This window comes from Aricia agestis, chromosome 21 (assembly GCF_905147365.1).
Source record: "Aricia agestis chromosome 21, ilAriAges1.1, whole genome shotgun sequence".
Taxonomy (NCBI): domain Eukaryota; kingdom Metazoa; phylum Arthropoda; class Insecta; order Lepidoptera; family Lycaenidae; genus Aricia; species Aricia agestis.
In genome coordinates, this window is record NC_056426.1 from 9,859,606 (window position 1) to 9,886,685 (window position 27,080).

General features: G+C 39.2%; 1 protein-coding gene across 1 annotated transcript in view; it reads right to left on the bottom strand.

Annotated features, from left to right (window-relative positions):
* Positions 1–27,080, bottom strand: part of LOC121737896 (alpha-2C adrenergic receptor-like) — a 173,779-nt gene that overhangs the window by 85,128 nt on the left and 61,571 nt on the right. The window lies entirely within an intron of this gene.

A 27,080-nucleotide genomic window follows, 5' to 3' on the forward strand; every position in this document is an offset into this window, starting at 1 on the left:
AACTTTGAAAACTTTTTGTTCCGTCGGCGGGATTCAAACCCGCGACCCCCGGCTTGAGCTACCAACAGCCCACCAACTGAGCCGCAGAGGTCGTCGAAATAGATTTATATTATGTAAGTTCGTTAGATAAATAACACTTTTTGTCGCGAGTAACAATTTAAAAACGCAGCTCCGTTAGAAAAGCGGCCTAACTCGCAAAGATCACAAAAAGATCAATCTAGAATACTCAACAAACACGGAGATTAAAAGTCGTTTTTCAATTCCAGTCAATCTTTCATTTCTCATCTTACTCCGCTTTTCTTTTGAGTGAAAATATGGATTTTACATCAAACACAAAGTTTTTCTTACATTACAATCTGCTATCTCCTATATTTATAATACTTAAGGCCTGTTTCACCACTACCTGATAAGGCTATCCGCCAATTGACTTGACAGATCAAGTATGGAGAATCTGTCAAAAAAGTTGTTAATAGCCTATTAGGCACTTTATCAGAAAGTGGTGAAACAGGCCCATAATATCTATGATCTGCCAATTATTATTAGTTTTTTTTTTTTTATTTCAACTTCTTATTGCCATTATTTATAGGCATTTGAGGTAATTATGGCAATGATTTTTTTATATATTTTCTGTTTTAGCGGCAACAGAAATATACAAATTTTGGGAAATTTTCAACTGTTGTGGTTCTTGAGACATAACCTAGTGACAGACAAACTGAGAGACGGACAGATTTGGGGGCCATGTTGACATTTTTAAGGTTTGACAGTGACGTGCATTACGTAATTTCTTCCTAGAAAGATTTTTCCCACCTCCGGGCGGAAAACGTCAACTTTCTTCCCGCTGCGCTTACCGATGTTGCCGTTTTCCGCCTCCGTCCCCTACCCTTCTCCCTTCCCTACCCTCCCCTATTTCCTTCCCTACCCTCCCCTATTCCCTTCCCTGCCCTCCCCTATTACCCTATTCCCTCTTAAAGGGCCGGAATCGCACCTGCAGCTCTTCTGATGTTGCGAGTGTCCATGGGCGATGGAAGTTGCTTTCCATCAGGTGACCCGCTTGCTCGTTTGCCCCCTTATTTCATAAAAAATAATAATAATAAGAAAGCCTCAGATCACATGTTTGTTGACGGCCAACAATTACAAAATGTGATCTGAGACATTTCTTATCCTATGAGTGATGAGTGGACCATGGGGTTTTAGTGGGTAGCAGGAGTCCCACATACCCCGGCCGATATCCCCAATTTGCCGGGGATGCGTAAAGCATTTCCCCATGTTAAAAAAAAGGTGTGTAATATACTATTTCGTGCTACTTTTTAACAAAGGTTTCTAATTACTGAAAAGGCTTATCGCATAATACATACATAGCTACTGCGCCGAGTCTGACCCTTAGTCCGATCGCTATGTTATTTATAAGCCGTCTAATATTTCATGTGGGGTGTCCCCCGATGTCCGTCGGGTCGGGACACGTGTTGACACGAGGACTCCATTCAATATTAATTAGTTTAGGGCATAAAAATGGAAGGGTAGACAAAAAGGTACTTTATCAACAAAATAATGATAAGGTTCAGCATGCTAGCATAGCCAAATCAAGGGATATGCGTAAGAATAGAGTGACTAAATCTTTCATTTTGTTCCTAAAATATGTATTTCTTCTCCTTTGCTACCACTTCCAAGGCTCGCGCAGATCAAGCATATTAAAGTAACAAGGTTTTACGTTAAGAAGTTACAATAACACACCCAAAAACTTCCGCTTTTTTGGAACTAATTAATGTATATAAAATAGCCCATGCCTTTCCACGTTGTCCCTTCTTTTACATCAAAATCTGTGCAATACTGTAAGTGGTTAAAAAGATGCATCATCTAAATAAAACCTGTATCTATGATTCGACATCTATTCAAACCGGTTTATTAATTTAGGTGCTATGAGACACACACACACATGAAAATATCTTTACCCTTTTTTGGTGAATCATATTATGAATCATAATATGATTCATTTTTTAAAAATCGCTAAATGGTCACTCTGCCTACAATTCAAGTCTAGTAATTCGCACAATTCGTACTAATTTGACATTCGTCAGTTTGACAGTTTTGACAATTCATTTTCTGAATTGATTTGAGAGGAATTGCAAAATGTGACCATTTTACCTAGGTCCGCAGAGCTTAACCGACAACTTAAAAGCGAAATATCTACACCTACTCTTTTCTGCGACCCCTTTTCACGTGACTGATCAAACGTTCAAAATTACGACACAAAATACATAGTATAAAATATTCTAAAGCTGTATAGGTTATACATACTTGTCCACGTATTATATCGGGTGTATGTCTGTATGTTACCTCTTCCGACTTTAGCCGTACAATCGATTTTGTTATACTCTTTGAGTGATTTTGGAGATATTTTAAGGCGACGCCTTGATAATTTGGCTGTAGCGATATCGATTATTTTCAGCAATGACTAAAGCTAAGAAATTAAAGTTCATTGTCAGTATTCATCATGTCTTTGAATCACCCATAACATAACACGATTGGTCAACTTTTATAACACAGAATAATCAATCAAAAAGACCTCTTTAAAAAAAGGTATTCTAATTTTGCCAACAGAGGAGAGTGATTTAAGCTTCCAAAATTTGTACATAGATTGGTTCAAGCACACACTTTAATTTGCTAAGGGCAAATGGGCTTATATGAAATATATTTATGGTTTTTAAATTACGCGACAAAAACCATTTTGTCGCTTACGCCCTTTCCATTTCTTGCTGTTCCATTTCTTGTTTTTTATGAGAGGTCGGGCCGGCCTCTCATAGAAAACAAGCAATCTAAAACATATCCAACACGGTTTTTAATGCCTTAGCATTCAGCCTCCGAATCGAAGGAAATGACATATTTGATATATTTAATTCCATCGGAGCCGGCTCGAGCCTTTGAGCTGTCAGTTTTGCGGTTCACACGGTGGTTATTGCTCGATTTGGAGTAAAACTATCGAGCAAAACCGTATGTCAGTACTTAGCATTACTTTAACGTGGCGTCACCTTAAGTCCCAAAAGAAGATTTCGGAAAAAGTCACAATTTATATTAGAAATGCATTGTCTTTCTATCTGTTACGTCTTCACGCTTAAACAGTTGATCCGATTTCGATAAAATTTGACATAGACATAGAATAGACAATAAGAAAGGATATAAGATACCTTTCATCGGTGAAAAATGTATGTTTACCGCGGTACACTCTTTTTACGCGGGAGGAACCGCGCTTAACTTCTTTTATATTATATTCGGAGTTCCAGAGTGTAATATAGACATACAGCAGTATGATATAGACTGCATCGTTTGTCGCACCTGACTGACACAGAGGCTTATAACCGAAGATATTAAAAATACTGCGGGCGCAGGGCTGCCACATCGCAGGAAAATATTGGTAAAATGTTTGTCACATATCGAAGAGTTGATAAGAGTAAGTTAAATTTCAATAAAGAAAAAACGAGGCAAACGTTTAATAAGTAGATGTTGCCTGCAACTCCGTTGGGCAACAATTGGTTTGTCATGCGGAAAACGTACATTTTCCGAGATAAGAATTATGTATATAATATTTTCTTAGTAAAGTGAAGGACTTTTATAAGCCCATCTGACGCATCAACTTGTAAAATCAGACTTAACTGTATTATCCTAAGCACGTTTAGAAACAACATTCACCAACGCGGGAATGTAACTCGTAACCTCTGTTTCAAAAGCCACACTCTAAGCCACTGGACCACAGAAGAATAGTACAGGCAGAATCAGAAAAGACAATCAAAATTCACGGTTCCCAGACACATAGGTCACAAAACCCAATTTATCCCTTAATTTCTTTACATCGCTAGCCCTACGCGAAGGTCCGTTCATAATAAAACAATATTGATACAAATTGGCCCTGCCCCTCGCAACGTCGCCCTGCGCCCTGCAGGGTCCGAGGGTACCTTATTGAATTACCGCCATCTGTCGGACAAAATACTAAACAGTTGTCTTGTAGGTATAATACCTACTGTAGTAGTGTTGTAGGTATAAAACGTAGTACTGGTAATTTTTTTTTATGAAATAAGGGGGCAAACGAGCAAACGGGTCACCTGATGGAAAGCAACTTCCGTCGCCCATAGCCACTCGCAGCATCAGAAGAGCTGCAGGTGCGTTACCGGCCTTTTAAGAGGGAATAGGGTAATAGGGGAGGGTAGGGATGGGAAGGGAAGGGAATAGGGGATGGTAGGGAAGGGAATAGGGGAGGGTAGGGAAGGGAATAGGGGAGGGTAGGGAAGGGAATAGGGTAGGGGATTGGGCCTCCGGTAAACTCACTCACTCGGCGAAACACAGCGCAAGCGCTATTTCGCGCCGGTTTTCTGTGAGAACGTGGTATTTCTCCGGTCGGCCGACCCATTCGTGCCGAAGCATGGCTCTCCCACATATAAAATTGCTAAAGTACTGTTGTATGATCGATAAAATTTGCTGGAGACATCCATACTAATATTATAAATTAGAAAGTGTGTTTATCTATCTGTATGTCACCTTTTTACGCTTTCCACTGGATCAATTGTGATGATATTTAGTATCGGAGACACTCTGATTTTCGAGAAAGTAAAAATAATACTTTTTATCCCAGAAAAGGTACGGTTCCCGCTTCGATAAATGAATTCCTGAGCAACGGAGTGTCGGATATCATCAGTTGATGTCCGAAACTCGGTTACTATTGTTCATACATCCATACATACTTTACTAATATTATAAATGCGAATGTCTTTGTCCGTCTATCTGTTACGCCTTTACGCCCAAACCGCTGAAACGATTTTGCTGTTTGGTAAGTAAATACTTTGAGTCCCGAATCAACATGCGTTTGTCAACTATTCCTGCACTACTATACTTACAATTTTTAATTCAAACATGGCCGGTTTGCTGAATAAAACTTCATTTACATCTTAAAATACAAAAAATATTCTGTGTTGAACAAAAATGCGAGTAAATAAAGATAAATACAAAGCAGAAACTCAAACATGCTTTTAATGTGCGGCGTCGTATTTTATGATAAAAATATGTTAACATATTACTGGCATACAAAAATGGCCGACTCCATTAGGGGATTCGTGGTTCGTTAAACGGTAAAAATCGGGGACATATATATGTCATATGTAATACAATTATATATAGCGAGGGGAAAAAGTGTGCGCTTTTGGGGAATTGTTAGTTTTTTGGATAAAATGCTTTTCTGTGTGAATGGAAAAAGATAGAATCGAATTTGAATAAGTGTGTGTTCACGGTAGTACCTAAGTTACTGATTCGATTTTAATGAGGTGTTAAGAGCTAATTAATAACCAAAAATAATTATATTTAGGTTGGGTTGCACCAGAGGCGTGGTTAAAGTTAAAGTTATGGTCAAAGTTATGGTTATAGTTAAGGCTAATTTAACTTTAATCTTAAATTGGACCACAGAATTTGACAGAAGACGTTGCACGACGTTGCTGGTCCGACAAGGCTTTATAAGAACGTGGGCGGGGGCGCTGCTGGTAAAGGAGAACTGTCAAAAATGGCATTTTTGTATGATGACAGCGTTAGTTCCTTTTTTCGTCACTTGCATTTAAAGCCTTGTCGAGCTCTATGGTTATGGTAAAATATGGCGTCTTGATGGCGTTCATTTTTAATTTTAACCAAAGATTTGACATTTTGTATTGTAGTTAAAGTTATAGTTAAAGTTACAGTTAGGTATAGTTAAAATAAGTTGGTGCAATCCACCCTTAACTAGATGACGTCATCTCATGCGCCCAAAATTCGTTTATCACTCAGTCACCGTACATTTTTCCGGGACAAAAAGTATCCAATGTCGTTTCCCGGGACCCAAAGTATCCTCACACCCAGCAAAATCGGTTTAGCGGTTCGGGCGTGTAGAGGTAACAGACAGATAGACACATTTTCACATTTATATTACAAGCTAAAAGCCGAGCTTTGTGAGGGCTCACGTCGTCACTTTTTTTTAGCGGTTTGCCTTCAGCCGTATACGGAGAGATGTCCTGGATCGGTCTAACTCAGGAATCCCTCCACGACCGGCCGGTCTACTTCAGGGACCGGACTTTCACCAAAATAAGGGAACGCTTCGGCAAACTGAAGCATTCCCCTCGGCGCCGGGACTAGCTAAGCTGGGCGGGATCCCATATCCTTGCCTGGAGCCCCGGATTAGACGGAAGTTGACCGATGAGAACACATCTACATATAAATAAATATTACTATGTTAAAGCACAAATCAATAGGCGTGATAGTTTTTCGGTAAAGTGTGCCACAAAATGCTCAGTCGGATATACTTGGACTCTCTTCACCCGCCCTTATTAATTAGTATGAATTAAACAAGCGATCAATTAGATCGGTATCAAATCGCCCCCTTAAGTCTACCCCCTTAGGGGTAGGGGGGTATTTACTTTGAGCATTAACACCCGGCCTAGTTATCGGATTATGGTCGTTATTGTTACCGGCAATGTATTACCAGATAGCAATTATAGCGAAGTTTGTGTATAAATATTGAAACGGTTGTGGCTATCCCAAATTGCTAGCTAAGTTTGTCACGAGTCGTCTGGCCCTTTAGCCAAGACTATTTCATTGTCGCTTCTTCATAGAATCGCCAATCAAAGTGTATGGAATTGACATAAACGTTCGTGAATATGAAGTTGACGTTCGACTCGACTTATGTCAATTCCGTACATTTTCAGGATTGTTCTTCAAAAACGAACGTGCTTTACAGACGCCCCTTTACCTGTAAATGTTTCAAGTAAAGTACTTTTACGACATTTTTACCTTTAAATTGTTAAGTCCAATATCTTGACAATGTAAGATATTTAGCTGTGAACGGAACAACTGCAGGTCGAGTACAGATTAGAAAAAGTTGTAGATACGGCAGAATATTTCAATAAATCTATATATATATATATATATATATATATATATATATAGATTTATTAGAAATAGTGATCTATCAACGCACAGCCCAAACCTCTGGACGGATCGGGCTCAAATTTGGCATGCAGGTAGATGTTAGGACGTAGGCATCCGCTAAGAAAGCATTTTGATAAATTCCAACCCCAAGGGGTTCAAATAGGGAATGAAAGTTTGTTTATAATAATACTTCTTAACGCGAGCGAAGCCGCGGGCAAAAGCTCGTATATATATAAAACTCAAAGGTGACTGACTGACATGGTGTTCTATCAACGCACAGCCAAAACCACTGGACGGATCGGGCTGAAATTTGGTATGTAAGTAGATGATATGACGTAGGCATCCGCTAAGAAAGGATTTTGATCAATTCTACCCCCAAGGGGTCAAAATAGGGGATGAAAATTTGTATATTATAATAATACTTGCTAACGCGAGCAAAGCCGCGGGCAAAAGCTCGTAAAGAATAAAGTTATAAAAATATTAGGATTTTCATAACTCTAGTGCGTAAAAAGAAAAAAATTCAAAGGTAAAAATCCATACTAGATAAATACTTATCTTTAATATTTTAAGATATTATAACAACGGAAAAGTATAAATAACACGTTTATAAAAAGCTGACACATAAAATATTTAAACACTAAAAAATATTTTTTAGTGTTTAAATATTTCGTAGTAAATTTTTGTGCCGGAACGGAACCTAGGTAATTATTATTTTAAGCTGAAAAATAACTCAAACATGTTAAATATTTTCGTATGAGAAGATGATTTTGGTATACATACGTAATGTATGAGAATTTCGATGGCACCCGGCCCCTTAAGATACATCCTGGAGACAGACAGACAGACAGACAGATGGACAGACGGAAATACAACGAAGTCATAGGGTATTTTTTATACTTTTGGGTACGGAACCCTGAAAGGGCACAGATATGAATTGATTTTTATGTAGACTTTACCTTAGCAATAATCTGAAATAAAGACATTGAAAAGCAGCCCTGATTCATAACTTAACTTTAACAAGTGTGAAAACACAGCATGCAAAATATTGAACTGATCAATTCACTGAAAGTTGCATAAATAATATATATAAGTCAATTATATAATAATAAAAAACTCAAAGCAGATATGTTACTACCGCGCGCGTTGTGAAGCTTCAAATACGACCCAATTGGGTCGTCTTTTATTTAGTCTGCCTCTTTTATGTAAATGGCATTTCGTATCTTTTGTTTCACTTATCTGTCAAATTTGTCAATATTGTTCGGAAGAGATTTAAGCCGGAAAATAGTATGAACGTAACAGATCTGTATAAGTAGAATATCATTGATATAAGTTAAATTACCTTTCTTATAGTAGAAAAGCCAAATTTTTTAGCTGTGAGCGAGCATGCTATGATGGTGAATTGTGTCTAAGAACACTTTTGATCGTGTCATCTTTGAATTTCTACGTGAGTTTCTAACTCACGTAGAAAATCAAAGATGACGCATCGTGAGTTTCTACGACGCGACGTCGTGCCGTATATCGTGGGCCGTGGCACGTCACGATGTCGTGTCGTGGTTTTTTACGATGTTCGTCGTAGATTCCCACGACACGACGTCGCATCGTGAAACGTGGTACAAGACGACGTCGTATAGTGTTTGTGTCCGGGGCTCTTAGGCCTATACTGTCAATTCATAAATCCAGAGCTGTCTGTGACTTCCCTAAGTCTATGGCCCCACGAATACTCCGCCAGCACAAAGATTCAAGGAGATATTCCAATTAGGTTTCGCGCTTAAATTGTGATTTTATTTTCACTTTCTCAGGGCGGAGTATTTCATCAAAACAGTTTTATACAAATATCTTAAAGAACTCGCTGGGAATAAACTAGAAACCACATTTTTTACGTTTTATCTTAGTAAAAACTACTTTTCTTTATACAAAATCTTGTGACTTACTAATTAAAATACTTATCCAGTTCTAGATCAAATTAAGTAACTAGATCAAACATTGTGGATTCTGTGAAAACATCATAGTTAGTATAGTTTGTGCTGTCACAAAATGTACGGTCACGGCACAAAAAATTGATTTTTGCTATAACGAAGTGTTTGCTATAACGAAGCGTTCGTAACGCCATCAAAATAACAGAATTTCATACTTTGACATTTTATTTAAAGTTTTCTGCCTCGATTCGCTGTTTGGACTGTAGTAAGTTTTATGCACTAAAGTCTATTTTTATAGGGGGTAGGTAATCATGTTCTCATCTATTTTTCTTTTTCAAAATCTAAAAATAAACAAAGCTATAATGCTGCCAATTTAAAGATATCCCAAAAATAATAATATACCTAATACATGGGCTTATTTATTAATTTTTGTTTTTCACATTTCAAAATGGTTTTCAAATGGAGTATACCTATAGTATAATACAGTATATTGCGAATATATTATTACAACGGGGTATAATATACTATAGGTTGCCAGGTTTTTCTGGTCACTGAGCAACACTGAGCAATAGTGAGCAACAGGCAACATCAGTCTTGCTGCGGTTGACACTTTATAAATGGTCTACGGACCAGCGACCATAACAAATGACTCGAGAAAACCCGGTACTGAAAAACCGAACCGAATCTTACCCGATTGCGAAGGGGAGGTAATGATTTCGGTTTTTAAAGCCAGCTTTTAAACTCCTATTTTAGATATATAATATGAGGTGTTAATATGCATATGGCTAATATTATAAACTAGATTAGTGACAACGCCCTCAACTCCGAGACGCCAAAATTCGTTTATCACACAGAACCGTACATTTTTTCGGGATGAAAAGTATCTTATGTCCTTTACCGGGACTCAAAGTATCTCTATACCAAATTTCAGCAAAATCGATGCAGTGGTTTGGGCGTGAAGAGGTAACAAACAGATACACTTTCGCATTCATCAGAGCAACGCCTCCGTGGTCTAGTGGTATAGAGCGGGTGAAGGTCGTGGGTTTGATTCCCGCGTTGGAAACATATTATTTCCAAGCTTGGTTATGGCAGTGCAGGCTGATCACCTGTTCGTATGACAAGTAAGATGATCCATGTGTAGGATGGGCATGTAAAAAGTCGGTCCTGCGCCTGATCTCTCGCCGGTCGTGTCGGTCTTCCGTCCCACTGGGTTATGAGAGTAAAGGAATAGAGAGTGCCCTTGTGTACTGCGCACACACTTGGGCACTATAAAATTACTCCTGCGTAGCTAAAACCGGCCACCGTCACCTAAACCGGTGTGGGAGCTATTATTATTTCGCATTCAAAATATTTTTGGATTAAAGGCTATCCTGAAATTAAATTAATGGGTTGTTCCTAAGCGAAAAGCGAACCTAAAAGCTAATCTACATCTATAATTTCTATCTATCTTTATATATAAAACTCAAAGGTGACTGACTGACATGGTTATCTATCAACGCACAGCCCAAACCACTGGACCGATCGGGCTGAAATTTGGCATGCAGGTAGATGTTATGACGTAGGACGTTAAGAAAGGATTTTGATCAATTCCACCTCCAAGGGGTTAAAATAGGGGAAGAAAGTTTGTATATAATAATAGTTCTTAACGCGAGCGAAGCCGCGGGCAAAAGCTAGTTCTTGATAATCCCCAAAGTTCCGAAAATGCATAGTTCCTACGGATTTTACTTTGCGCACACATTTACCTTTAAATAAGTGATTACGGGAACATCTAGTCCATAGAAATAAAAATATTATATTCGTCTCGCTAAAACCTGAGAACGGCTGAATTTGGCTAATTTTAGTGTTGAAGTAGTCGTGGAAGTCCAGGGAAGATTAAGGCACTTAGCAGACGACGGGGCGGGGCGGGCCGGTCAATTTCACCGCGAACGATATCACAAAGGGATATATATTACCAACGCACACGGCGGGCAAAAAGACCGCGCCGCTGGTGCCCTGCGGGCACTGGGCCACGGCTGCCCGCCGTGGATCACACAAACCAGTTTATATGCAGTAACGCAGACGGCGTGTGCTTTGTGTACGCGGGGCGGGCAACCGCAGACATCGACGGGCGTACGCGGCGAAATTGACCGGCCCACCCCGCCCCGTCGTCTGCAAAACGCCTTATTAGCAGGGAAGTTCACCGAAATAAATTCACCCAGGAAAGTAAATTATAAAAACAACAAAGTTAACCAAAAGTTTGATAATATAAACAATGTAACTATAGTCTGCTGTTATCCGAGCCTATTGACAGGATATTCCGTGAAAGGTGGAAGAGCGAAATTTTGGACCTGTATTAAGATTAAATGTACCGACAAAACTATTATGTTTACAAGCATACGCTCAAGCAACAAGACTTTATTAGCGCGTTGGCTGCTTCGACAGGAGTAGTAAACCATGAGGAGCCCTTCATAGTACGGCCACAGAAAGTGAAATTCGCTCCTAAAGAGACGTCCGTTTCAAGTTTCCTTTTGATCTTCTTAGTTTATATTTCTATTCTATAGTTTTATTGTTTTTTAACTATTATTATCGTATAGTTTTATTCTTTTTAGCTTTATTTCAGGCTATTTTAAGAACATTTTTCTTTTTAAGTTGTAAATGTTAAGCAATAGCCAAGATGCAGGGACGTCCACTGATGATGCGATCGTGCCGCTTGAAATCTTAGTGCAGTGTACACAATGTCCCCAACCCCGATATTTCAGAAGTGAGAGGGGCCTACGTATTCACAGAGGTAAGTGCCATAAGGAGCCTTTACTCTCTTCTCCTTCGGATGCTTCAGTTTCACCTTCCCAGAACTCTACCGCACGGGAACCCTTTTGGCAAACAATATCCAAATTAAAACAATCTGTCCCAGTGCTTAGGCGGATCCCTAGGGGTGCTAGAGTAGCCGTAGCCCAGAAGCTTGCCGAAACTATCCACAAAACGGTGAATGAAAACTCGAGGCAAGCCTGGGAAAACCTCTTGACGTTTCCCTACCGCACTCTTCACGTGACTAGGGATCCCCAAAATAATACCTCCCTCACTTCCCGTGTTAAAAAGAACTGCGCCTCTGATATTGTTTTGAATCAAAATTTTCCTTTATGTTCTTCAGGCAAAAATAATATTGTTAAAAATGTTGAAAATAAAATTAGTGAGGGGGATATTAAGGGCGCTGCGCGGCTGCTCTTTTCCAGCGACACGATTGCTCCGAACTCCCCAGAAACCGTTTCGGCCTTACAAAAGAAACACCCCCATCAACTGACTTCTCAACACATTTCTGACGCCCATGACGGAACACCACCTCTTCAAACGACAGTCGACAGTGTTCGTGGAGCCATCATGTCTTTTCCTCCGGGTTCAGCAGGCGGTCTCGACGGTATCACCTCTCAGCATCTGAAGGACCTCACCAGCGGTTGCTGTGGGGATGCTGGAGAGAAACTCCTGCAGGAGGTCACGAATTTGTGCAACCTCATGCTTCGTGGTGAGGTTGCTTCAGATATCGTAGACATCCTGTATGGAGCAAACCTCTGCGCGCTGAGGAAGAGAGATGGTGGCATTCGACCGATCGCTGTCGGCTCAACATACCGGCGCCTCACTGCCAAGATAGCCTGCAGGTCCATAAAATCTCTGTCATCATATTTCCAACCCAAGCAACTTGGTTTCGCCTGCAAAGGTGGCTGTGAGGCAGCCGTTCACTCTTTTCGCACTCATGTTCAAAATTCAAAAAATAGTATATATTTAAAGGTGGATGTTTCAAACGCTTTCAATTCTGTAGACAGGGTCGCCATGTTAACACAGATAAAAACCAAAGCCCCCACCATTTTACCCTTCATGTTACAGTGCTACCGAGATCCCACTAAACTCATTTACCAGAACCACTTAATCCAGTCTGAAGTTGGCTGTCAACAGGGCGACCCTCTAGGTCCAGCAATTTTCAGTCTAGCTATTCACCCGGTCATCGAACTCCTAAATTCCAAATTCAACGTGTGGTATCTAGATGACGGCACCCTTGCCAGCGACGCATCTACAGTTCTTTCGGATTTTCAGACTCTGATTCGCGAATTCAAAATTATAGGCCTAGATTTGAACCTGGGGAAGTGTGAACTTTTTGTCCCTGATGATTGTGGGGATAGAGATGAGATAATATCCAGTTTCAAGGCCGTCGCCCCAGAATTATCAGTGATTGAGAAGAGTGCACTTTTTCTCTTGGGTTCACCTGTTCTAGCCGATTCTTTTCCGGACTATATAAATGAAAAAACACGGAATTTTAGTGAAAGTTTAGATCGTCTTCTCCAAATTAACAGTCACATGGCATTTACTCTGATTCGATATTGTTTATTCGTTCCAAAATTTACGTATGCTTTGCGGTGTTGTCAGCTCTGGAAGTTCCCAGAACTTCTCCATAGCTTAGATGACACCCTAAAGCATACGCTTTCCACAATTTTAAACATAAAATTTGATGAACGTTCCTGGACCCAAGCTACACTACCAGTAAGGTTCGGTGGCCTGGGAATACGAAAAACATCGGACACAGCTTTACCGGCGTTCTTGTCCTCGGTCCACGCAAATCGCGCAGTAATAGCCAAAATCTTAGAGCCCTCATCTTGCCCATTCGTCATTCCCTTTGCGGACGAGGCCAAGGATGCCTGGGACATTGCTAGTGCCGGCAGCGAGGTTCCCAAGAACACATCTTCCCAAAGGCTCTGGGACGAGCCCATCTGCGAACTGGTGCGTAATAAACTGTTTAACACGTCTACCAGCGCCGTAGAACGGGCTCGACTTTTGGCCGTGGAGAGGTGGGAGTCGGGAGCTTGGCTGCAGGCACTGCCATCTAAAAACACAGGAACATTGCTGGACCGTAATACATTCCGTCTTGCCACTGCCCTGCGTCTTGGTGTCCCCCATGTCGTCCCCCATCAGTGTGTTTGCGGCGCGCGCGTTGACAGCTATGGTCACCACGGGTTGTGCTGCTCGCGAAGTGCCGGACGCTTTTCACGGCATCACAACCTGAATGACCTCATTCGTCGGGCTCTTGTCACTGCCGGCGTGCCAGCGATACTGGAGCCCTCCGGTTTGGCGCGCGACGATGGCAAGAGACCCGATGGAATGACCCTGGTGCCCTGGAATGTGGGTCGGGCCCTTGTGTGGGACGCTACTTGTGTCGACACACTCGCCTCGTCCCATATTCAGTGTACCTCGAGCTGTGCGGGCGCAGCCGCAAACCAAGCAGAGAACCTCAAGCGGCGCAAATATGAGAACCTCAGCGGAGATCTTATATTTGAACCGTTTGGGGTGGAAACTCTAGGCGCATGGGGTCCGGGGGCACATAAGCTTTTTAGAGGAATATCTAAGAAGCTTGTTGAAGCCACCCGAGACCCCAGAGCTGGGAGCTACCTGGCACAGCGGATAGCAATTGCCATCCAACGTGGCAATGCTGTCAGCTTGCTGGGCACTCTGCCAGATGGGGACGACTTGGGCAAGTTTTTCTTTTTATAGTTTTATATTTAAAGTTTGTATATATAATATATCTGTATATTTTAGATAGTATTTTAGTGTTTACATTTCTATCATATATGGACAATAATATTATGTTAATTGATCTTAAATAAAACCCACTATACGAACTGCGTAGAAGGAAAGTCCATCCTTCCTTAGCGATGATAATTCAAGCATTAATGCAGAAACTTGTACAAAAGGAATTAATTGTATTGGCGCCAAAAAACTGCGAAGATGGCGGCTTAGGCCGGGCTCACACTGACTCCGAAAAATCTTTTTTTTTTAATATGATATTGAACCACTACACCTGATGATGACTTTATCGAAACCGGTCGTGTAAATAATAACTGTGTAATAAATCTCGGAAAGTGTATAATTATTAGTTTATTGTTTTTTTTTTTATTATTTAAAATGTGACCCCGTGAGCTTGGTATCACTTCCCTCCTAATATTATGAACCTTTCCTGGATTTCTACGAATTTGCGAGACTTAGGGCCTATCTCACCACTTCCTGATAAGTGACGAATAGGCTATCCAACATTTAACTTGACAGATTTAGGGCCTGTTTCACCACTTTCTGATGAATTGCCGAATAGGCTATTCACGACTTTCTAGACAGATTCTCCATACTTCATCTGTCAAATTAAGTGGTGGATAGCCTATTCGGCACCTATCAGGAAGTGGTGAAACAGGCCCTAACAAAATTGTATTTTAAATATCTAGACTAAATAACAGAATAATTACAAATTATAACAAAAAAGAAAATAAAACTAAAAAATGTATTGTGTTAAAAATATACAAAAAAATATAGCATGGCAAATAGTATAGTACTATTTCGGATTAGAGTAGGTTCGGGTTGAGATTTAGAAAAAGAGGTTTTTTTTTCGTCTATCTGAGGCCAGCCTTAAAAGATGGCGGCGAGCCAGCACTCAACGCAACATTTTAATATGCAAATCAAATTATTGCAAAACGGTTTGTACTTTATTGTGCATTTTAAAATATATTACTAGCCTCTCACTTAACTCTACTTGCATTTTTAAACTCGAATTCCCGTAATTTACTGTCATAAAATAGTTATATTGTAATCGTCTTGTATCATAAACTGATTTTTGTAGTTTAAGGGGCCGGGTGCCATCGAAATTCTCATACATACGTAATACCAAAATAATTTCCTCATACAAAAATATTTAACATATTTGAGTTATTTTTCAGTTTAATATAGTAATTACCCAGGTTCCTGCACAAAAATGTTTTGCGTTTAAATATTTTGTAGTAAATTTACTACTAAATATTTAAATACTTACTAAAAAATATTTTTTAGAATTTAAAATATTTTGTAGTAAATTTTTGTGCAGGAATCTAGGTTATTACTATATTTTTAGGCTGAAAAATAACTCAAACATGAAGTAATCAGAGTTTTTGAGCTGTTTGAGATTTTGAGGATATTATTTTCTGCCTTATATAAGAGAAACGGTTAAGGGATTTACATGTAATACGAGTCAGTAAGTGTTTACAAAGATAACTACCAATTATTATTAAAACATACAGAGTGCCATTAAAGCTACCTGCCGAATTTTTTCCAGAGCTTAGGTATCATTAGGAGAGTCCATTTAACCAAAAAAAAAATGGGCGTCATTTTTTAGATGACATATTTTATCCCATTTAAAATTTTTGCAGAATGGTCACTACGCGGCGGTGGGTATGAGCGAGGGAGACGTCGTGTCCATTAATTGTGGTGTTTTTTAGGATAATTTTCGGAAGCTATTTCTCAACATTTTAGTGCTGAGTGATTATAAAAGAAATAATTCGTGTATTTTTATTTTTAACAAGGATCAATATCGGTGTACCATTTCATAGCCAACTATCGAAATTCTCTCTCTCTCAGAATATTCAGAGATTACAGCGGAGGGCTCACTATGTAGGAATATGAAATAAGGACAGACCGATTCCGTGTTGCGACTCGCAACCATAGACATACGAATAGAGAGAGCTGTCAGAGACATCCATAATAATATCACAATCATAAAGTTAATACTTTTTTTGACGTCCAGTCGGCACGTGCCGCACGTTGAAAATTTAATCTCATACTCGTAGAACTGATGTTCAATCGTGCTTGTGTAAATGTATACGTACACATATTTTTCACACAGATGAAAACCAATTTTGGTTTCGCTTGACAGCTCGAGATTGTTGCTCTATTCCACTAGGAATATTAACTTTATGACCACAATACACATAGCTTACTGTCTTTACTGTCTCACATAACTTAGTTCTATTCTGCTAATATTTAAAACGTCTGTCTTTTACGTCTTAAAGCCTTTGTAGCCTTTTTTAGTAAAATTTTGTAGCGATTTTTCTGAAATTTAGTATGGAGATATTTATACGTGGGGGAGCCATGCTTCGGCATGAATGGGCCGGCTCGACCGGAGAAATACCACGTTCTCACAGAAAACCGGCGTGAAACAGCGCTTGCGCTGTGTTTCGCCGAGTGAGTGAGTTTACCGGAGGCCCAATCCCCTACCCTATTCCCTTCCCTACCCTCCCCTATTCCCTTCCCTTCCCTACCCTCCCTATTCCCTCTTAAAAGGCCGGCAACGCACTTGCAGCTCCTCTGATGCTGCGAGTGTCCATGGGCGACGGAAGTTGCTTTCCATCAGGTGACCCGTTTGCTCGTTTGCCCCCTTATTACATTAAAAAATAAAAAAAATAAAAAGATAATTTGATTCCCGGGAAAGGACATAATATTAGGATACTTTTAATCCCAGACAATGTACGCATACCGTGCGACAATCGAATTTTGGCGCAACTGAGTTGCAGCCGTCATCTAGTACCATCGAGGAAATTGATTCCTAGGCAGTTGACAGACCAACGTCATTTGGTTGGATCATGTCAATTTAATGGTAATTGTGATCTATCGGCAGGGTTTGACGTAACGCGACCGAACTACGTTAGTCCCCCATCTGCCTAGGAATTAACTTCCTCGATAGTACAAAATAAATAGAGATTAGAGATATATCTTGTTGACTCAGAGTATACTAACATTTCATTAAAATCGGTTCAGCGGTTTGAGCGTGAACACAGAGGTTTGAGGTAACAGACAGACGGACACATACTTTTAAATAATATTAGTAAGAATTTCAAAGTTCAGCTTTACAAAAAAACGGGGTGAAAAAGTTTGTTTTTTCTACATCTATGGGGCGAATCTTCAAAATAAATGTACCCGCGATAACCGCTCAACGCCCGCCCCAACCACGGCGAATAAGCCGAAGGACATTAACATTTTTGATATTATGGCTAACTATACAGGATGTAACAAAACTATAGGTCTACCAGAATCTGATGGCAAATTTTGACGACAGATTTTCAAAAAATATCCTTGATCATTGGATAAATTTTTATATTTGCATGTTTCATACACAGAATTAGCCGCAATAAGGAAAAAAAAGGATCAAAATGTTTTATTCCAATTACCCCGGTATCGCTAGATTCAATTTAATTTCTCACTTTTTGCCATCAGATTCTGGTAGACCTACAAGTAAGTGATAATACTTTAGGCTGTGTCACCTTGTATAGAGTTCTTTGTGAAAGCAGCAGCGCTGAGGGAGCAAAATTTTTTTGTGATTTCCATGGACCTCGGCCCTCGCGTAATGGACTTTTCCATACATGATACAAAGGTGAAAAAAACGCTACTCTTTCAGCGCTGCTAATTTCACATCAAACTCTATATAGGGATCTTTGTGAACTAACTCAAAATACTTTAGGGTGTGTATGAGTACACACCCTAAAGTATTATGAGTAAGTTTTGTTACATTCTGTATAGTTTAGAGACGAAACTTAAAAGGTTAAACATGCTAAAAACTCACAAAGATCCTTATATTTTACACTTAACTAGCTGACCCTCTGAACCTTCCCTGGACCCCCACGAATATTTCAACACTAAAATTAGCCAAATCGGTTCAGCCATCTTAGCGAAAGTAACAAAATTTTAAATAAATTTTATTATAGATAGATTACAGCTGATTTAAAATATTTTGACAATGTCAAAAACAGTAAAATTAGCCAAATCGGTTCAGCCATCTTAGCGAAAGTAACAAAATTTTAAATAAATATTATTATAGATAGATTACAGCTGATTTAAAATATTTTGACAATGTCAAAAACAGCTGAGGCCTTTTAACAATGTCAAAAATATCTGATACTTTTTGACAATGTCAAAAACATGACGCTTCTTGACTTTACCAGCGGATTGACAATGTTGTAACTCGAGAACATTCGAACCTAAATTATCAACGAATTTAATTATTTTACTAACACAAGTCCTATGGGATAAAATTTTGATTGTCGCGGGCGCTACACGACCGTCAACTTTATTACTTTAGATGTAGAGTTGATTATTGCCGAGCAGGAATGTCGTATAAACGCCAAATCAAATGGATCTTCTTTATTGCTTTTGAAATAATAAAGGAGGAATTGGCAATAAAACGACTTAATAATGCACCTTATACAATATACATCTTTACTTAAGGTCGGCTAATGAATTAGGGATCTTATGGGCCCTTGGATAATTATAACTAGTTATCGATCTTCATATATACTAATAATTTTATAAAGCTGAAGAGTTTGTTTGTTTGAGCGCGCTAATCTCAGGACTCAGGAGGTCAGATTTGAAAAATTCTTTCAATTTTAGATATTAAATAGCTCATTTATCGAGGAAGGCTATGTTTAATCACGGCATCGCGCTAAGACTAATAGGACCGAAGAAACAGAGGAAAATGTTGAAAGTGCTTATCTCACAAACTACTGGAGCAATTTTTATGTAATTTGGCGTAGATATAAAGAAGACCACGTGAAGGGACATTAACTAGTTTGTTTGTGGAAAAATGTACGGTTTCCGTGAAATTCCTAATTAACGCGGGCGAAGCCGCGCAGAACCTCTAGTATTCGATAATTCAAAAAAATCGACCAAGTGCGAGTTGGACTCGCCCATAAAGAGTTCAGCAGCAGCAATAAGGTTAGTGCCCCAGCGTCAAAACTTTCCCCATACAAAAGTGAAAAAAAATGTTTGTCTTCCAGCGCTGTTACTTTCACAGTGAACTCTCTACAAGGAACACGTACACACCCTAAATTATTATCACTTAGTTTTGTTACACCAGCTGTATAAAGGACTTAGGACACAATATACACACTCTAAAGAATTATTATACAAAATATTGATGGTTCTGTACTTCAAATTCTGTATTTCTCTTTATCGCAAAGCCAAAGCATGCCGTATACTTCACTAATATTTTAAATGCGTATGTTTGTCAGTCTGTTTGTTAACTATTTACATGAGTCCCGGGAAAGGACAAAGGATTCTTTTTTCCTGGGAAAATGTACAGCGGGGCTAAAATGGTTGCTTTGGAGAATCATATTATTATGAATCATAATATGATTCATTTTTTTAAATCGCAAAACGGAGAAAAACGGTCACTCTGCGTCGAATTCATGTCAGGAGCATAAAGTTAATATACCTAGCGGAATAGAGAAACAAAGGCCTGAGCAAGAGAGATGTCACTATCAGTAACACTGCGTGGTAAAAAGATACGTGTGATACATGACAGCAGCACTCTTTTTTTAACGTCCAGTCGGCACGTGCCGCACGTTGACAATTTAATCTCATAGAAATCATGTTCAATCATGCTTGTGTAGGTGTATACGTACACATATTTTTACATACAGATGAAACCAATTTCGGTTTCGTTTGACAGCTCGAGATTGTTGCTCTATTCCGCTAAGTATATTATATATTAACTTTATGCCATGGTCAGGAGTTAGTACAAATTTGACATTCGTCAGTTTAACAGTTTTGACAATTCATTTGCTGAATTGATTGAGAGGAATTGCTAAATGTGACCATTGTAGCCCCGCAGATCCCGCGTGAATTTTGATGCAACCATAAAGTTAATATACCTAGCGGAATAGAGCAACAATCTCAAGCTGTCAAACGAAACCTAAATTAGTTTTCGCATGTGTCAAAAATATGTGTACGTATACACTTACACAAGCATGATTGAACATGAATTCTATGAGATTAAATTGTCAACGTGCGGCACGTGCCGACTGGACGTCAAAAAAAGAGTGCTGCTGTCATGTATCACACGTCTCTTTTTACCACACAGTGTTACTGTCTGATAATGACATCTCACTTGCTCAAGCCTTTGTTTCTCGCCCTGCAATGCGATCATGCGCCATCTAGTTAGTATGAGTGTCTAAACACACTAGGCCGAAGTTACGCGGCGTAAATTCCGCACGATTACGCCCGCAATGTATTTAAAATTACCGATGACACACTAACGTGCGCTTTTATAATTTTGGACGTGGCGGTAATATCGTGAACGTCCGCGGTAAAACGATAACATAGAGTAGTAAAATGCATGGAAATAATATTATTATGAAGAGGCTTTTAAATTTCCGAGGAATTTTAGAGGACATCACGACGTCTACACTCTTCTGAACCGCGCAAAACGTCCGCGGTGCGTAAAATCAAAAGGGCATTATGTGGAAGTCGGCGTCCACGATAACGTGACGTCCAGAATTATAAAAGCGCACATTCCGTCGCGTTCCATCGGAATTTCCACCGCGTAACTTCGGCCTATTGTGTTTAGACTCTTAGAATGTATGGATGTTTTACAGCTCCTGTAAAACCCCGCTCGTAAAATGTACAGTTTATCCGGCACTCACTAAACAAGAATACCTAATGTTTTTGAATTTTTTATACACCCAACATATAGCCCGAGTTACGACATACAACATAGTATGAGAAGATTCATTATTTATTTACCTACAGAACATTATAGTACATGTTTCCTAGAACATTTTTAGGGATCCGTACCCAAAGGGTAAAAACGGACTTTGATGTCTGTCCGTCTGTCTGTCTCCAGGCTGTATCTCAAAAACCGCTTTAGCCAGACTTCTGAAATTTTCACAGATTGTGTATTTTTGTTGCCGCTACAAATACTAAAAATAAAATAAAATTAATATTAATAAAATGATTTTTTTTGTCTTTTCTCTATATTCACAAAATACTTAATAGTATTAGCACTTTAATGATTAATAATAAAATTAAAATTAAATAAATATTTAAGAGGCTCTCCCATACAAAAAATACAATTTTTGTCTATTTTCGCTTTTAAATGGTACGGAGCCCTTCGTGCACGAGTCCAACTCGCACTTGACCGGTTTTTTGACTTAATTACTAACAAGCAAATTTTTCGTGAGTAGTTTCATTTAGTTAAGATGAAGAACAATTTCCTCTGCGAAAATTCTCGAAAGTGGTTGTTAACAGAGATAGATAGGATTAGATAATATTTCGATTCGATGGTCCTATCATTATTTTTTAACAAAAAATTGAACCCGACTATCAAGGTTAAAACAATATTCTTAAAATGGCCTAAAAAGTATGAAATGATTCTTATTATTGATTAGTGCCTTTTTCAAAAGGCTAAATCTCAACGAATTCTGTACTCAATTTTCATTCGTTTGAAGTCGGTACCAGCCCAGAATTGAGATACTTGACAGTTGACATACAACTTAGCCAGTACCGACTTCAAAAGAATAAAAATTGAGTACAGTATTCGTTGAGATTTAGTCGAATTTTGAAAAAGGCACTGATCAATAATAGCGTGTACGTGGGAGAGCCATGCTTCGGCACGAATGGGCCGGCTCGACCGGAGAAATACCACGTTCTCACAGAAAACCGACGTGAAACAGCGCTTGCGCTGTGTTTCGCCGAGTGAGTGAGTTTACCGAAGGCCCGATTCCCTACCCTATTCTCTTCCCTACCCTCCCCTATTCCCTTCCCTTCCCTACCCTCCCCTACTACCCTAATCCGTCTAAAAAGGCCAGCAATGCACCTGCAGCTCTTCTGATGCTGCGAGTGTCCATGGGCGACGGTAGTTGCTTTCCATCAGGTGACCCGATTGCTCGTTTGTCCCCTTATTTCATAGAAAAAAAAAGTAAACATACAGCCTAAACTTATGACAATACTATGCACTTATCTCTACCTCCTTCCACAGACCTTTCCTCACAAATACTTGAGACTTGTACTTAGAAGAAATGCCTAAAAACCTCATTGTGTGTGTGACAACGGCAGGCTGACCGTCGTCAAGTTATTACATAATATAAACGCGAAAGTGTGTCCGTCTGTCACTTTACTCAATAGGAGATTTTGAATAATGGAAAGGTATGGGTGGCAGAAAAATGTGCGGTTACCCCGCGATAAACTCATGTTTGCGTGAACGATGTTAAGAACAATACCTATACCAATAATGTTTTTTTTTTTTTTGAACGGAAAACATAGTGATAAAACTTAAATTAAAAAAAAAAGACGGATTGCACTCCGAGAGTGCCGGCAGAAGTGAAAACTTGATTATTAACGTTGTGCACTATTTTTTTAACCCATTTTTTATGAAAATCGATTTTTAAAAAATCGTTTTTTTAATTAATCGAAACCCTTACAATTTTTTTAACCCATTTTTTATGAAAATCGATTTTTAAAAAATCGGTTTTTTAATTAATCGTAACCCTTACAATCGATAAAATTTTTAACCCATTTTTTATGAAAATCGATTTTTTTTATGAATCGAAACCCATACAATCGATTAAAAAATATCGACAATCGAAAAAAACAATCGATTGTTCGATAAATCGATTTTGATGTTACAAAACTACTCTCCAACCGTCTTACGGTTTTTCGATCAGCACGAGAATCTGACGTGAGTTTCACAGTTTTTACCCATCCCACAAAAGTGCTCAACGCCGCTAAAGAAGTTTTCACTTCAATTAAAGCTGATTAATATCTAAGCACTATTAACATGTTTCCACAAATAGAAGTCTAAACCTTAATGAAATTGCTTTACATTTAGGTATACAAAAGTATTTAGCAATGATACAATAGTAGTTAGAAAGCAAACCCAGTAATAATATCCATAGTGCAAGAGTAATGAATCCAACAATCAGTGACCAGCTTCAAACCAATTTTTATTGATTGACTTTCTGATAGCATAAATAGGCATAAATAAATGAAATAAAAATGTCAATGTCATGGTGTTTACTCAAATCATTCAGGCAAGCAGGTGTTATAACGAAGAAGGAATTCTTCCTGTAATTAGAGTGGGAGAATGGAATATAAAAGGGGTTGAAGCGTAAATATACAAATGCGAAAGTTTGTCTGTCTGTTACCACTTCACTTATAAATAAATAATGTTTTATTCTGAATAGATTTGTAACAAATACTTTCAGAACGTTGATACTACTGGTGCCTACCACTGTCTTAGGCACCAAAAAAACCACCTAGGTTAAAGATCGGCAGATTTAGAAGTTAACTTTTACTTAAAAATCTTCATTAAATTAAAATTAAGCAACCAGGTTTCTTGGCGGTCCTTACTTGTAAGCTGTAACCAAAATGTAACGTAAAATACCTTGTAATCGTAACATAAAATTAGTTTGCGGTAACGAGTGTTGTCCACAGCTGACATTAACATAACTGTCATCGTTACAACATAATTATTGCGTTGTGAGACGCTAATTTCTACTGAATTGGGCGGTTAAGGATACTTGGTTACACAAGAAACGGTACGCGCACATTACGGAGCGGGCCGCATTAATTTGAAACCGCGTAAGTGGTATGCGCCTCGCTGCGCTACGTCGTAATGTGCGCAACTTAGGCTACAGTCTCGAAAAATACCCACTCTAAAGTCTAAGGGCCTGTTTCAGCACTTCCTGATAAGGCTATCCACCACTCAAATTGACAGATGAAGTATGGAGAATCTGTCAAAAAAGCTGTGAATAGCATATTCGGCACTTTGTCAGAAAGTGGTGAAACAGGCCCTAAGTGTCTGTACACACTATGCCGAATTTCCGCGGCGGAAGTTCGGCTAGATTCCGCCTGCAATGTATTTTAAATTACCGATGACACACCATGCCGAAATTCCGTCGCGTTATATTGTATGCGTTTGACATTGCTGACGATTACGTTAGCAATGTACGGCGGAAATTCCGCATGATTACATGCGGAATTTCCGCCGCGGAACTTCGGCATAGTATGTGACACTAAAGGACTATCACTTTGTTTTGTTACACCCTTACTAATATTAATGTCTGTCTGTCTGTCTGTTACCTCTTCACGCTCAAACCGCTGAACCGATTTTGCTGAAATTTGGTATGGAGATACTTTGAGTCCCGGGACAGGACATAGGATACTTTTTATCCTGGTAAAATTATATCCCGTGCGATAAACGAGTTTTGGAGGAACGGAGTTGCGGGTATTATATAGTTCTTTATAAACGCTAAATTAAAAACTAACGCGAATCTAAAGACGCATATCGGAATTTATCATGCTATCAAGCTGAGGAGCGTGCCAACATATATATAACACAGTTTAAATTTACCGGAGGCCCAGTAGGGTAACACGGCCGCGAAAACTCGCCTAACATACATAATATAACGTAACTTTCTGCCGCGCACTGTAAAACTCTGGAACGAACTGGCACCAGCAGTATTCCCGGACCTATACGACCTGCAAATTGTCAAGAAGAGAGCGTATTCCCTCTTAAAAGGCTGGCAACGCACCTGCAGCTCTTCTGAAGTTGCGAGTGTCCATGGGCGACGGTAGTTGCTTTCCATCAGGTGACCCGTATGCTCGTTTTCCCCCTTATTTCTTAAAAAAAAACATTATAAAGGCGAAAGTTTGTAAGTGTGTAAGTGGGTATGTTTGTTACGTCTTTTTTACGGCTGGAGCGATTTCAATCTGGCATAGAGTTTGCTGACATCCTGGATTAACACAAAGGCCACATTTCACTTCGGAAAAATATCTTATTGCTATAGGAAAATCAATGAAATTCCATGAAAAAAATCCATGAACTATCACCATGAAATATCACTACCCTCCCAATATAAACCTTCCCTGGATTTCCACGAATATTTCAACACTGAAATTATCCAAATCGGTTAAGCCGTTCTCGAGTTTAAGCAAGACTAACGAAATTAAATATTCTTTTATAATTTATATTGTAGATAACCTAAAATTCATTTTTATTTATATAGATAATACTACAGTGTGCGTGTGCCTGATTCAAGTCTAGTATGAAAATGGTCTACTCACTACTGTATGCTATTACATTGTGTATACATAATATATTTGATGTTGCCGGTAGAGGACGAAAGGGAATAAACCCATAAATTTGTATTTTTGAAACAGATTCAAAATATTTGTAACGCGTGCCCTTGGCTGGGTCGCTCAAGTTTGGACAGGGCTTAAGGAATTTTTTTTTCTAAAATAAGGGGACAAATGGACAAATCAACTAATCAACTATGTCACCCATGGACACTCGCAACAATAGAAGAGCTGCAGGTGTGTTATCCGTACCGAACGGGTAAAAACTAACATAAAACAAATAGGTACTAACCTTTTTGAGCCGTTTTTTACGCTCCTTGTTTTTTTTTATGAAATAAGACGGCAAACTAGCAAACGGGTCACCTGATGGAAAGCAACTTCCATCGCCCATGGACACTCGCAGCATCAGAAGAGCTGCAGGTGCGTTGCCGGCCTTTAAAGAGGGAATAGGGGAGGGTGGGGAAGGGAATAAGGGAGGGTAGTGAAGAGAAAAGGGTAGGGGATTGGGCCTCCGGTAAACTCACTCACTCGGCGAAACACAGAGCAAGCGCTGTTTCACGCCGGTTTTCTGTGAGCCCGTGGTATTTATCCGGTCGAGCCGGCCCATTCGTGCCGAAGCATGGCTCTCCCACGTCATAAAACTATATTATGACTCGCTTTTGGCCATTTTTAGCTTATTCCATTCTCGGTACTCACAATATTTCGACAGACATTAAAATCGGTTTAGCGGTTAAGATGTGAAGAGATAACAGACATACACACTTTCAGTTTTCAAGTATTATTACCGTACGTATTTACGTAATCGTAAATTTTTCCGCGACAAAAAGTACCATATCACTCAAGGTATCTCCATACCAAATTTCACAAAAATCGGTTCAGCAGTTTGGGCGCAACAGACATACATACAGACAGGCGGGCAGACAGATAGACGGACACACTTCCAGATTTATAAAAACTAGCTATACTAGCTGTCCCGGCAGACGTTTCTTTGCCATATAAAGTATTTCGCCCGTATTATTTTATCTAAGTGACTAAATAAGTATGTCACCATGGCAACGTCCATCGCTATCCCGTCGCACAAACAATGATCGCCGTCATTCTCGAGTTGTAATAATTTACAATTATTTATTCAACAAATGCACTTATCAATATAAAAAGTACTCAGTAGCCGATTCTCAGACCCACTGAATATGCATATAAAATTTGTTTAAAATCAGTAAAGCCGTTTCGGAGGAGTACGGTAACTAGCATTGTGATACTAGAATTTTATATGTTAGAAACCTGATATAATAATTGATATTGAGTTGAAGACACTTTGGCTAAGTACTCAAAGCGATCTCTAAATCTGTAGACTAGTCTCACAAAATGTACATATGAGACTGGTCTACAGAAATCTCGAGATTACTGTAGACTAATCTCTAGAAGCCGAGTCCACAGGTCATCTCATATCTCGGTATAATCCGTCCGAGATAGGAGCGTAATTGGACCGTCGCGGCTAATTCATTTAGCCGGGTTATAATTATTAACTGCGACTAAGCTAGCATCTGAGATTCTGGAATTCATTTTAAA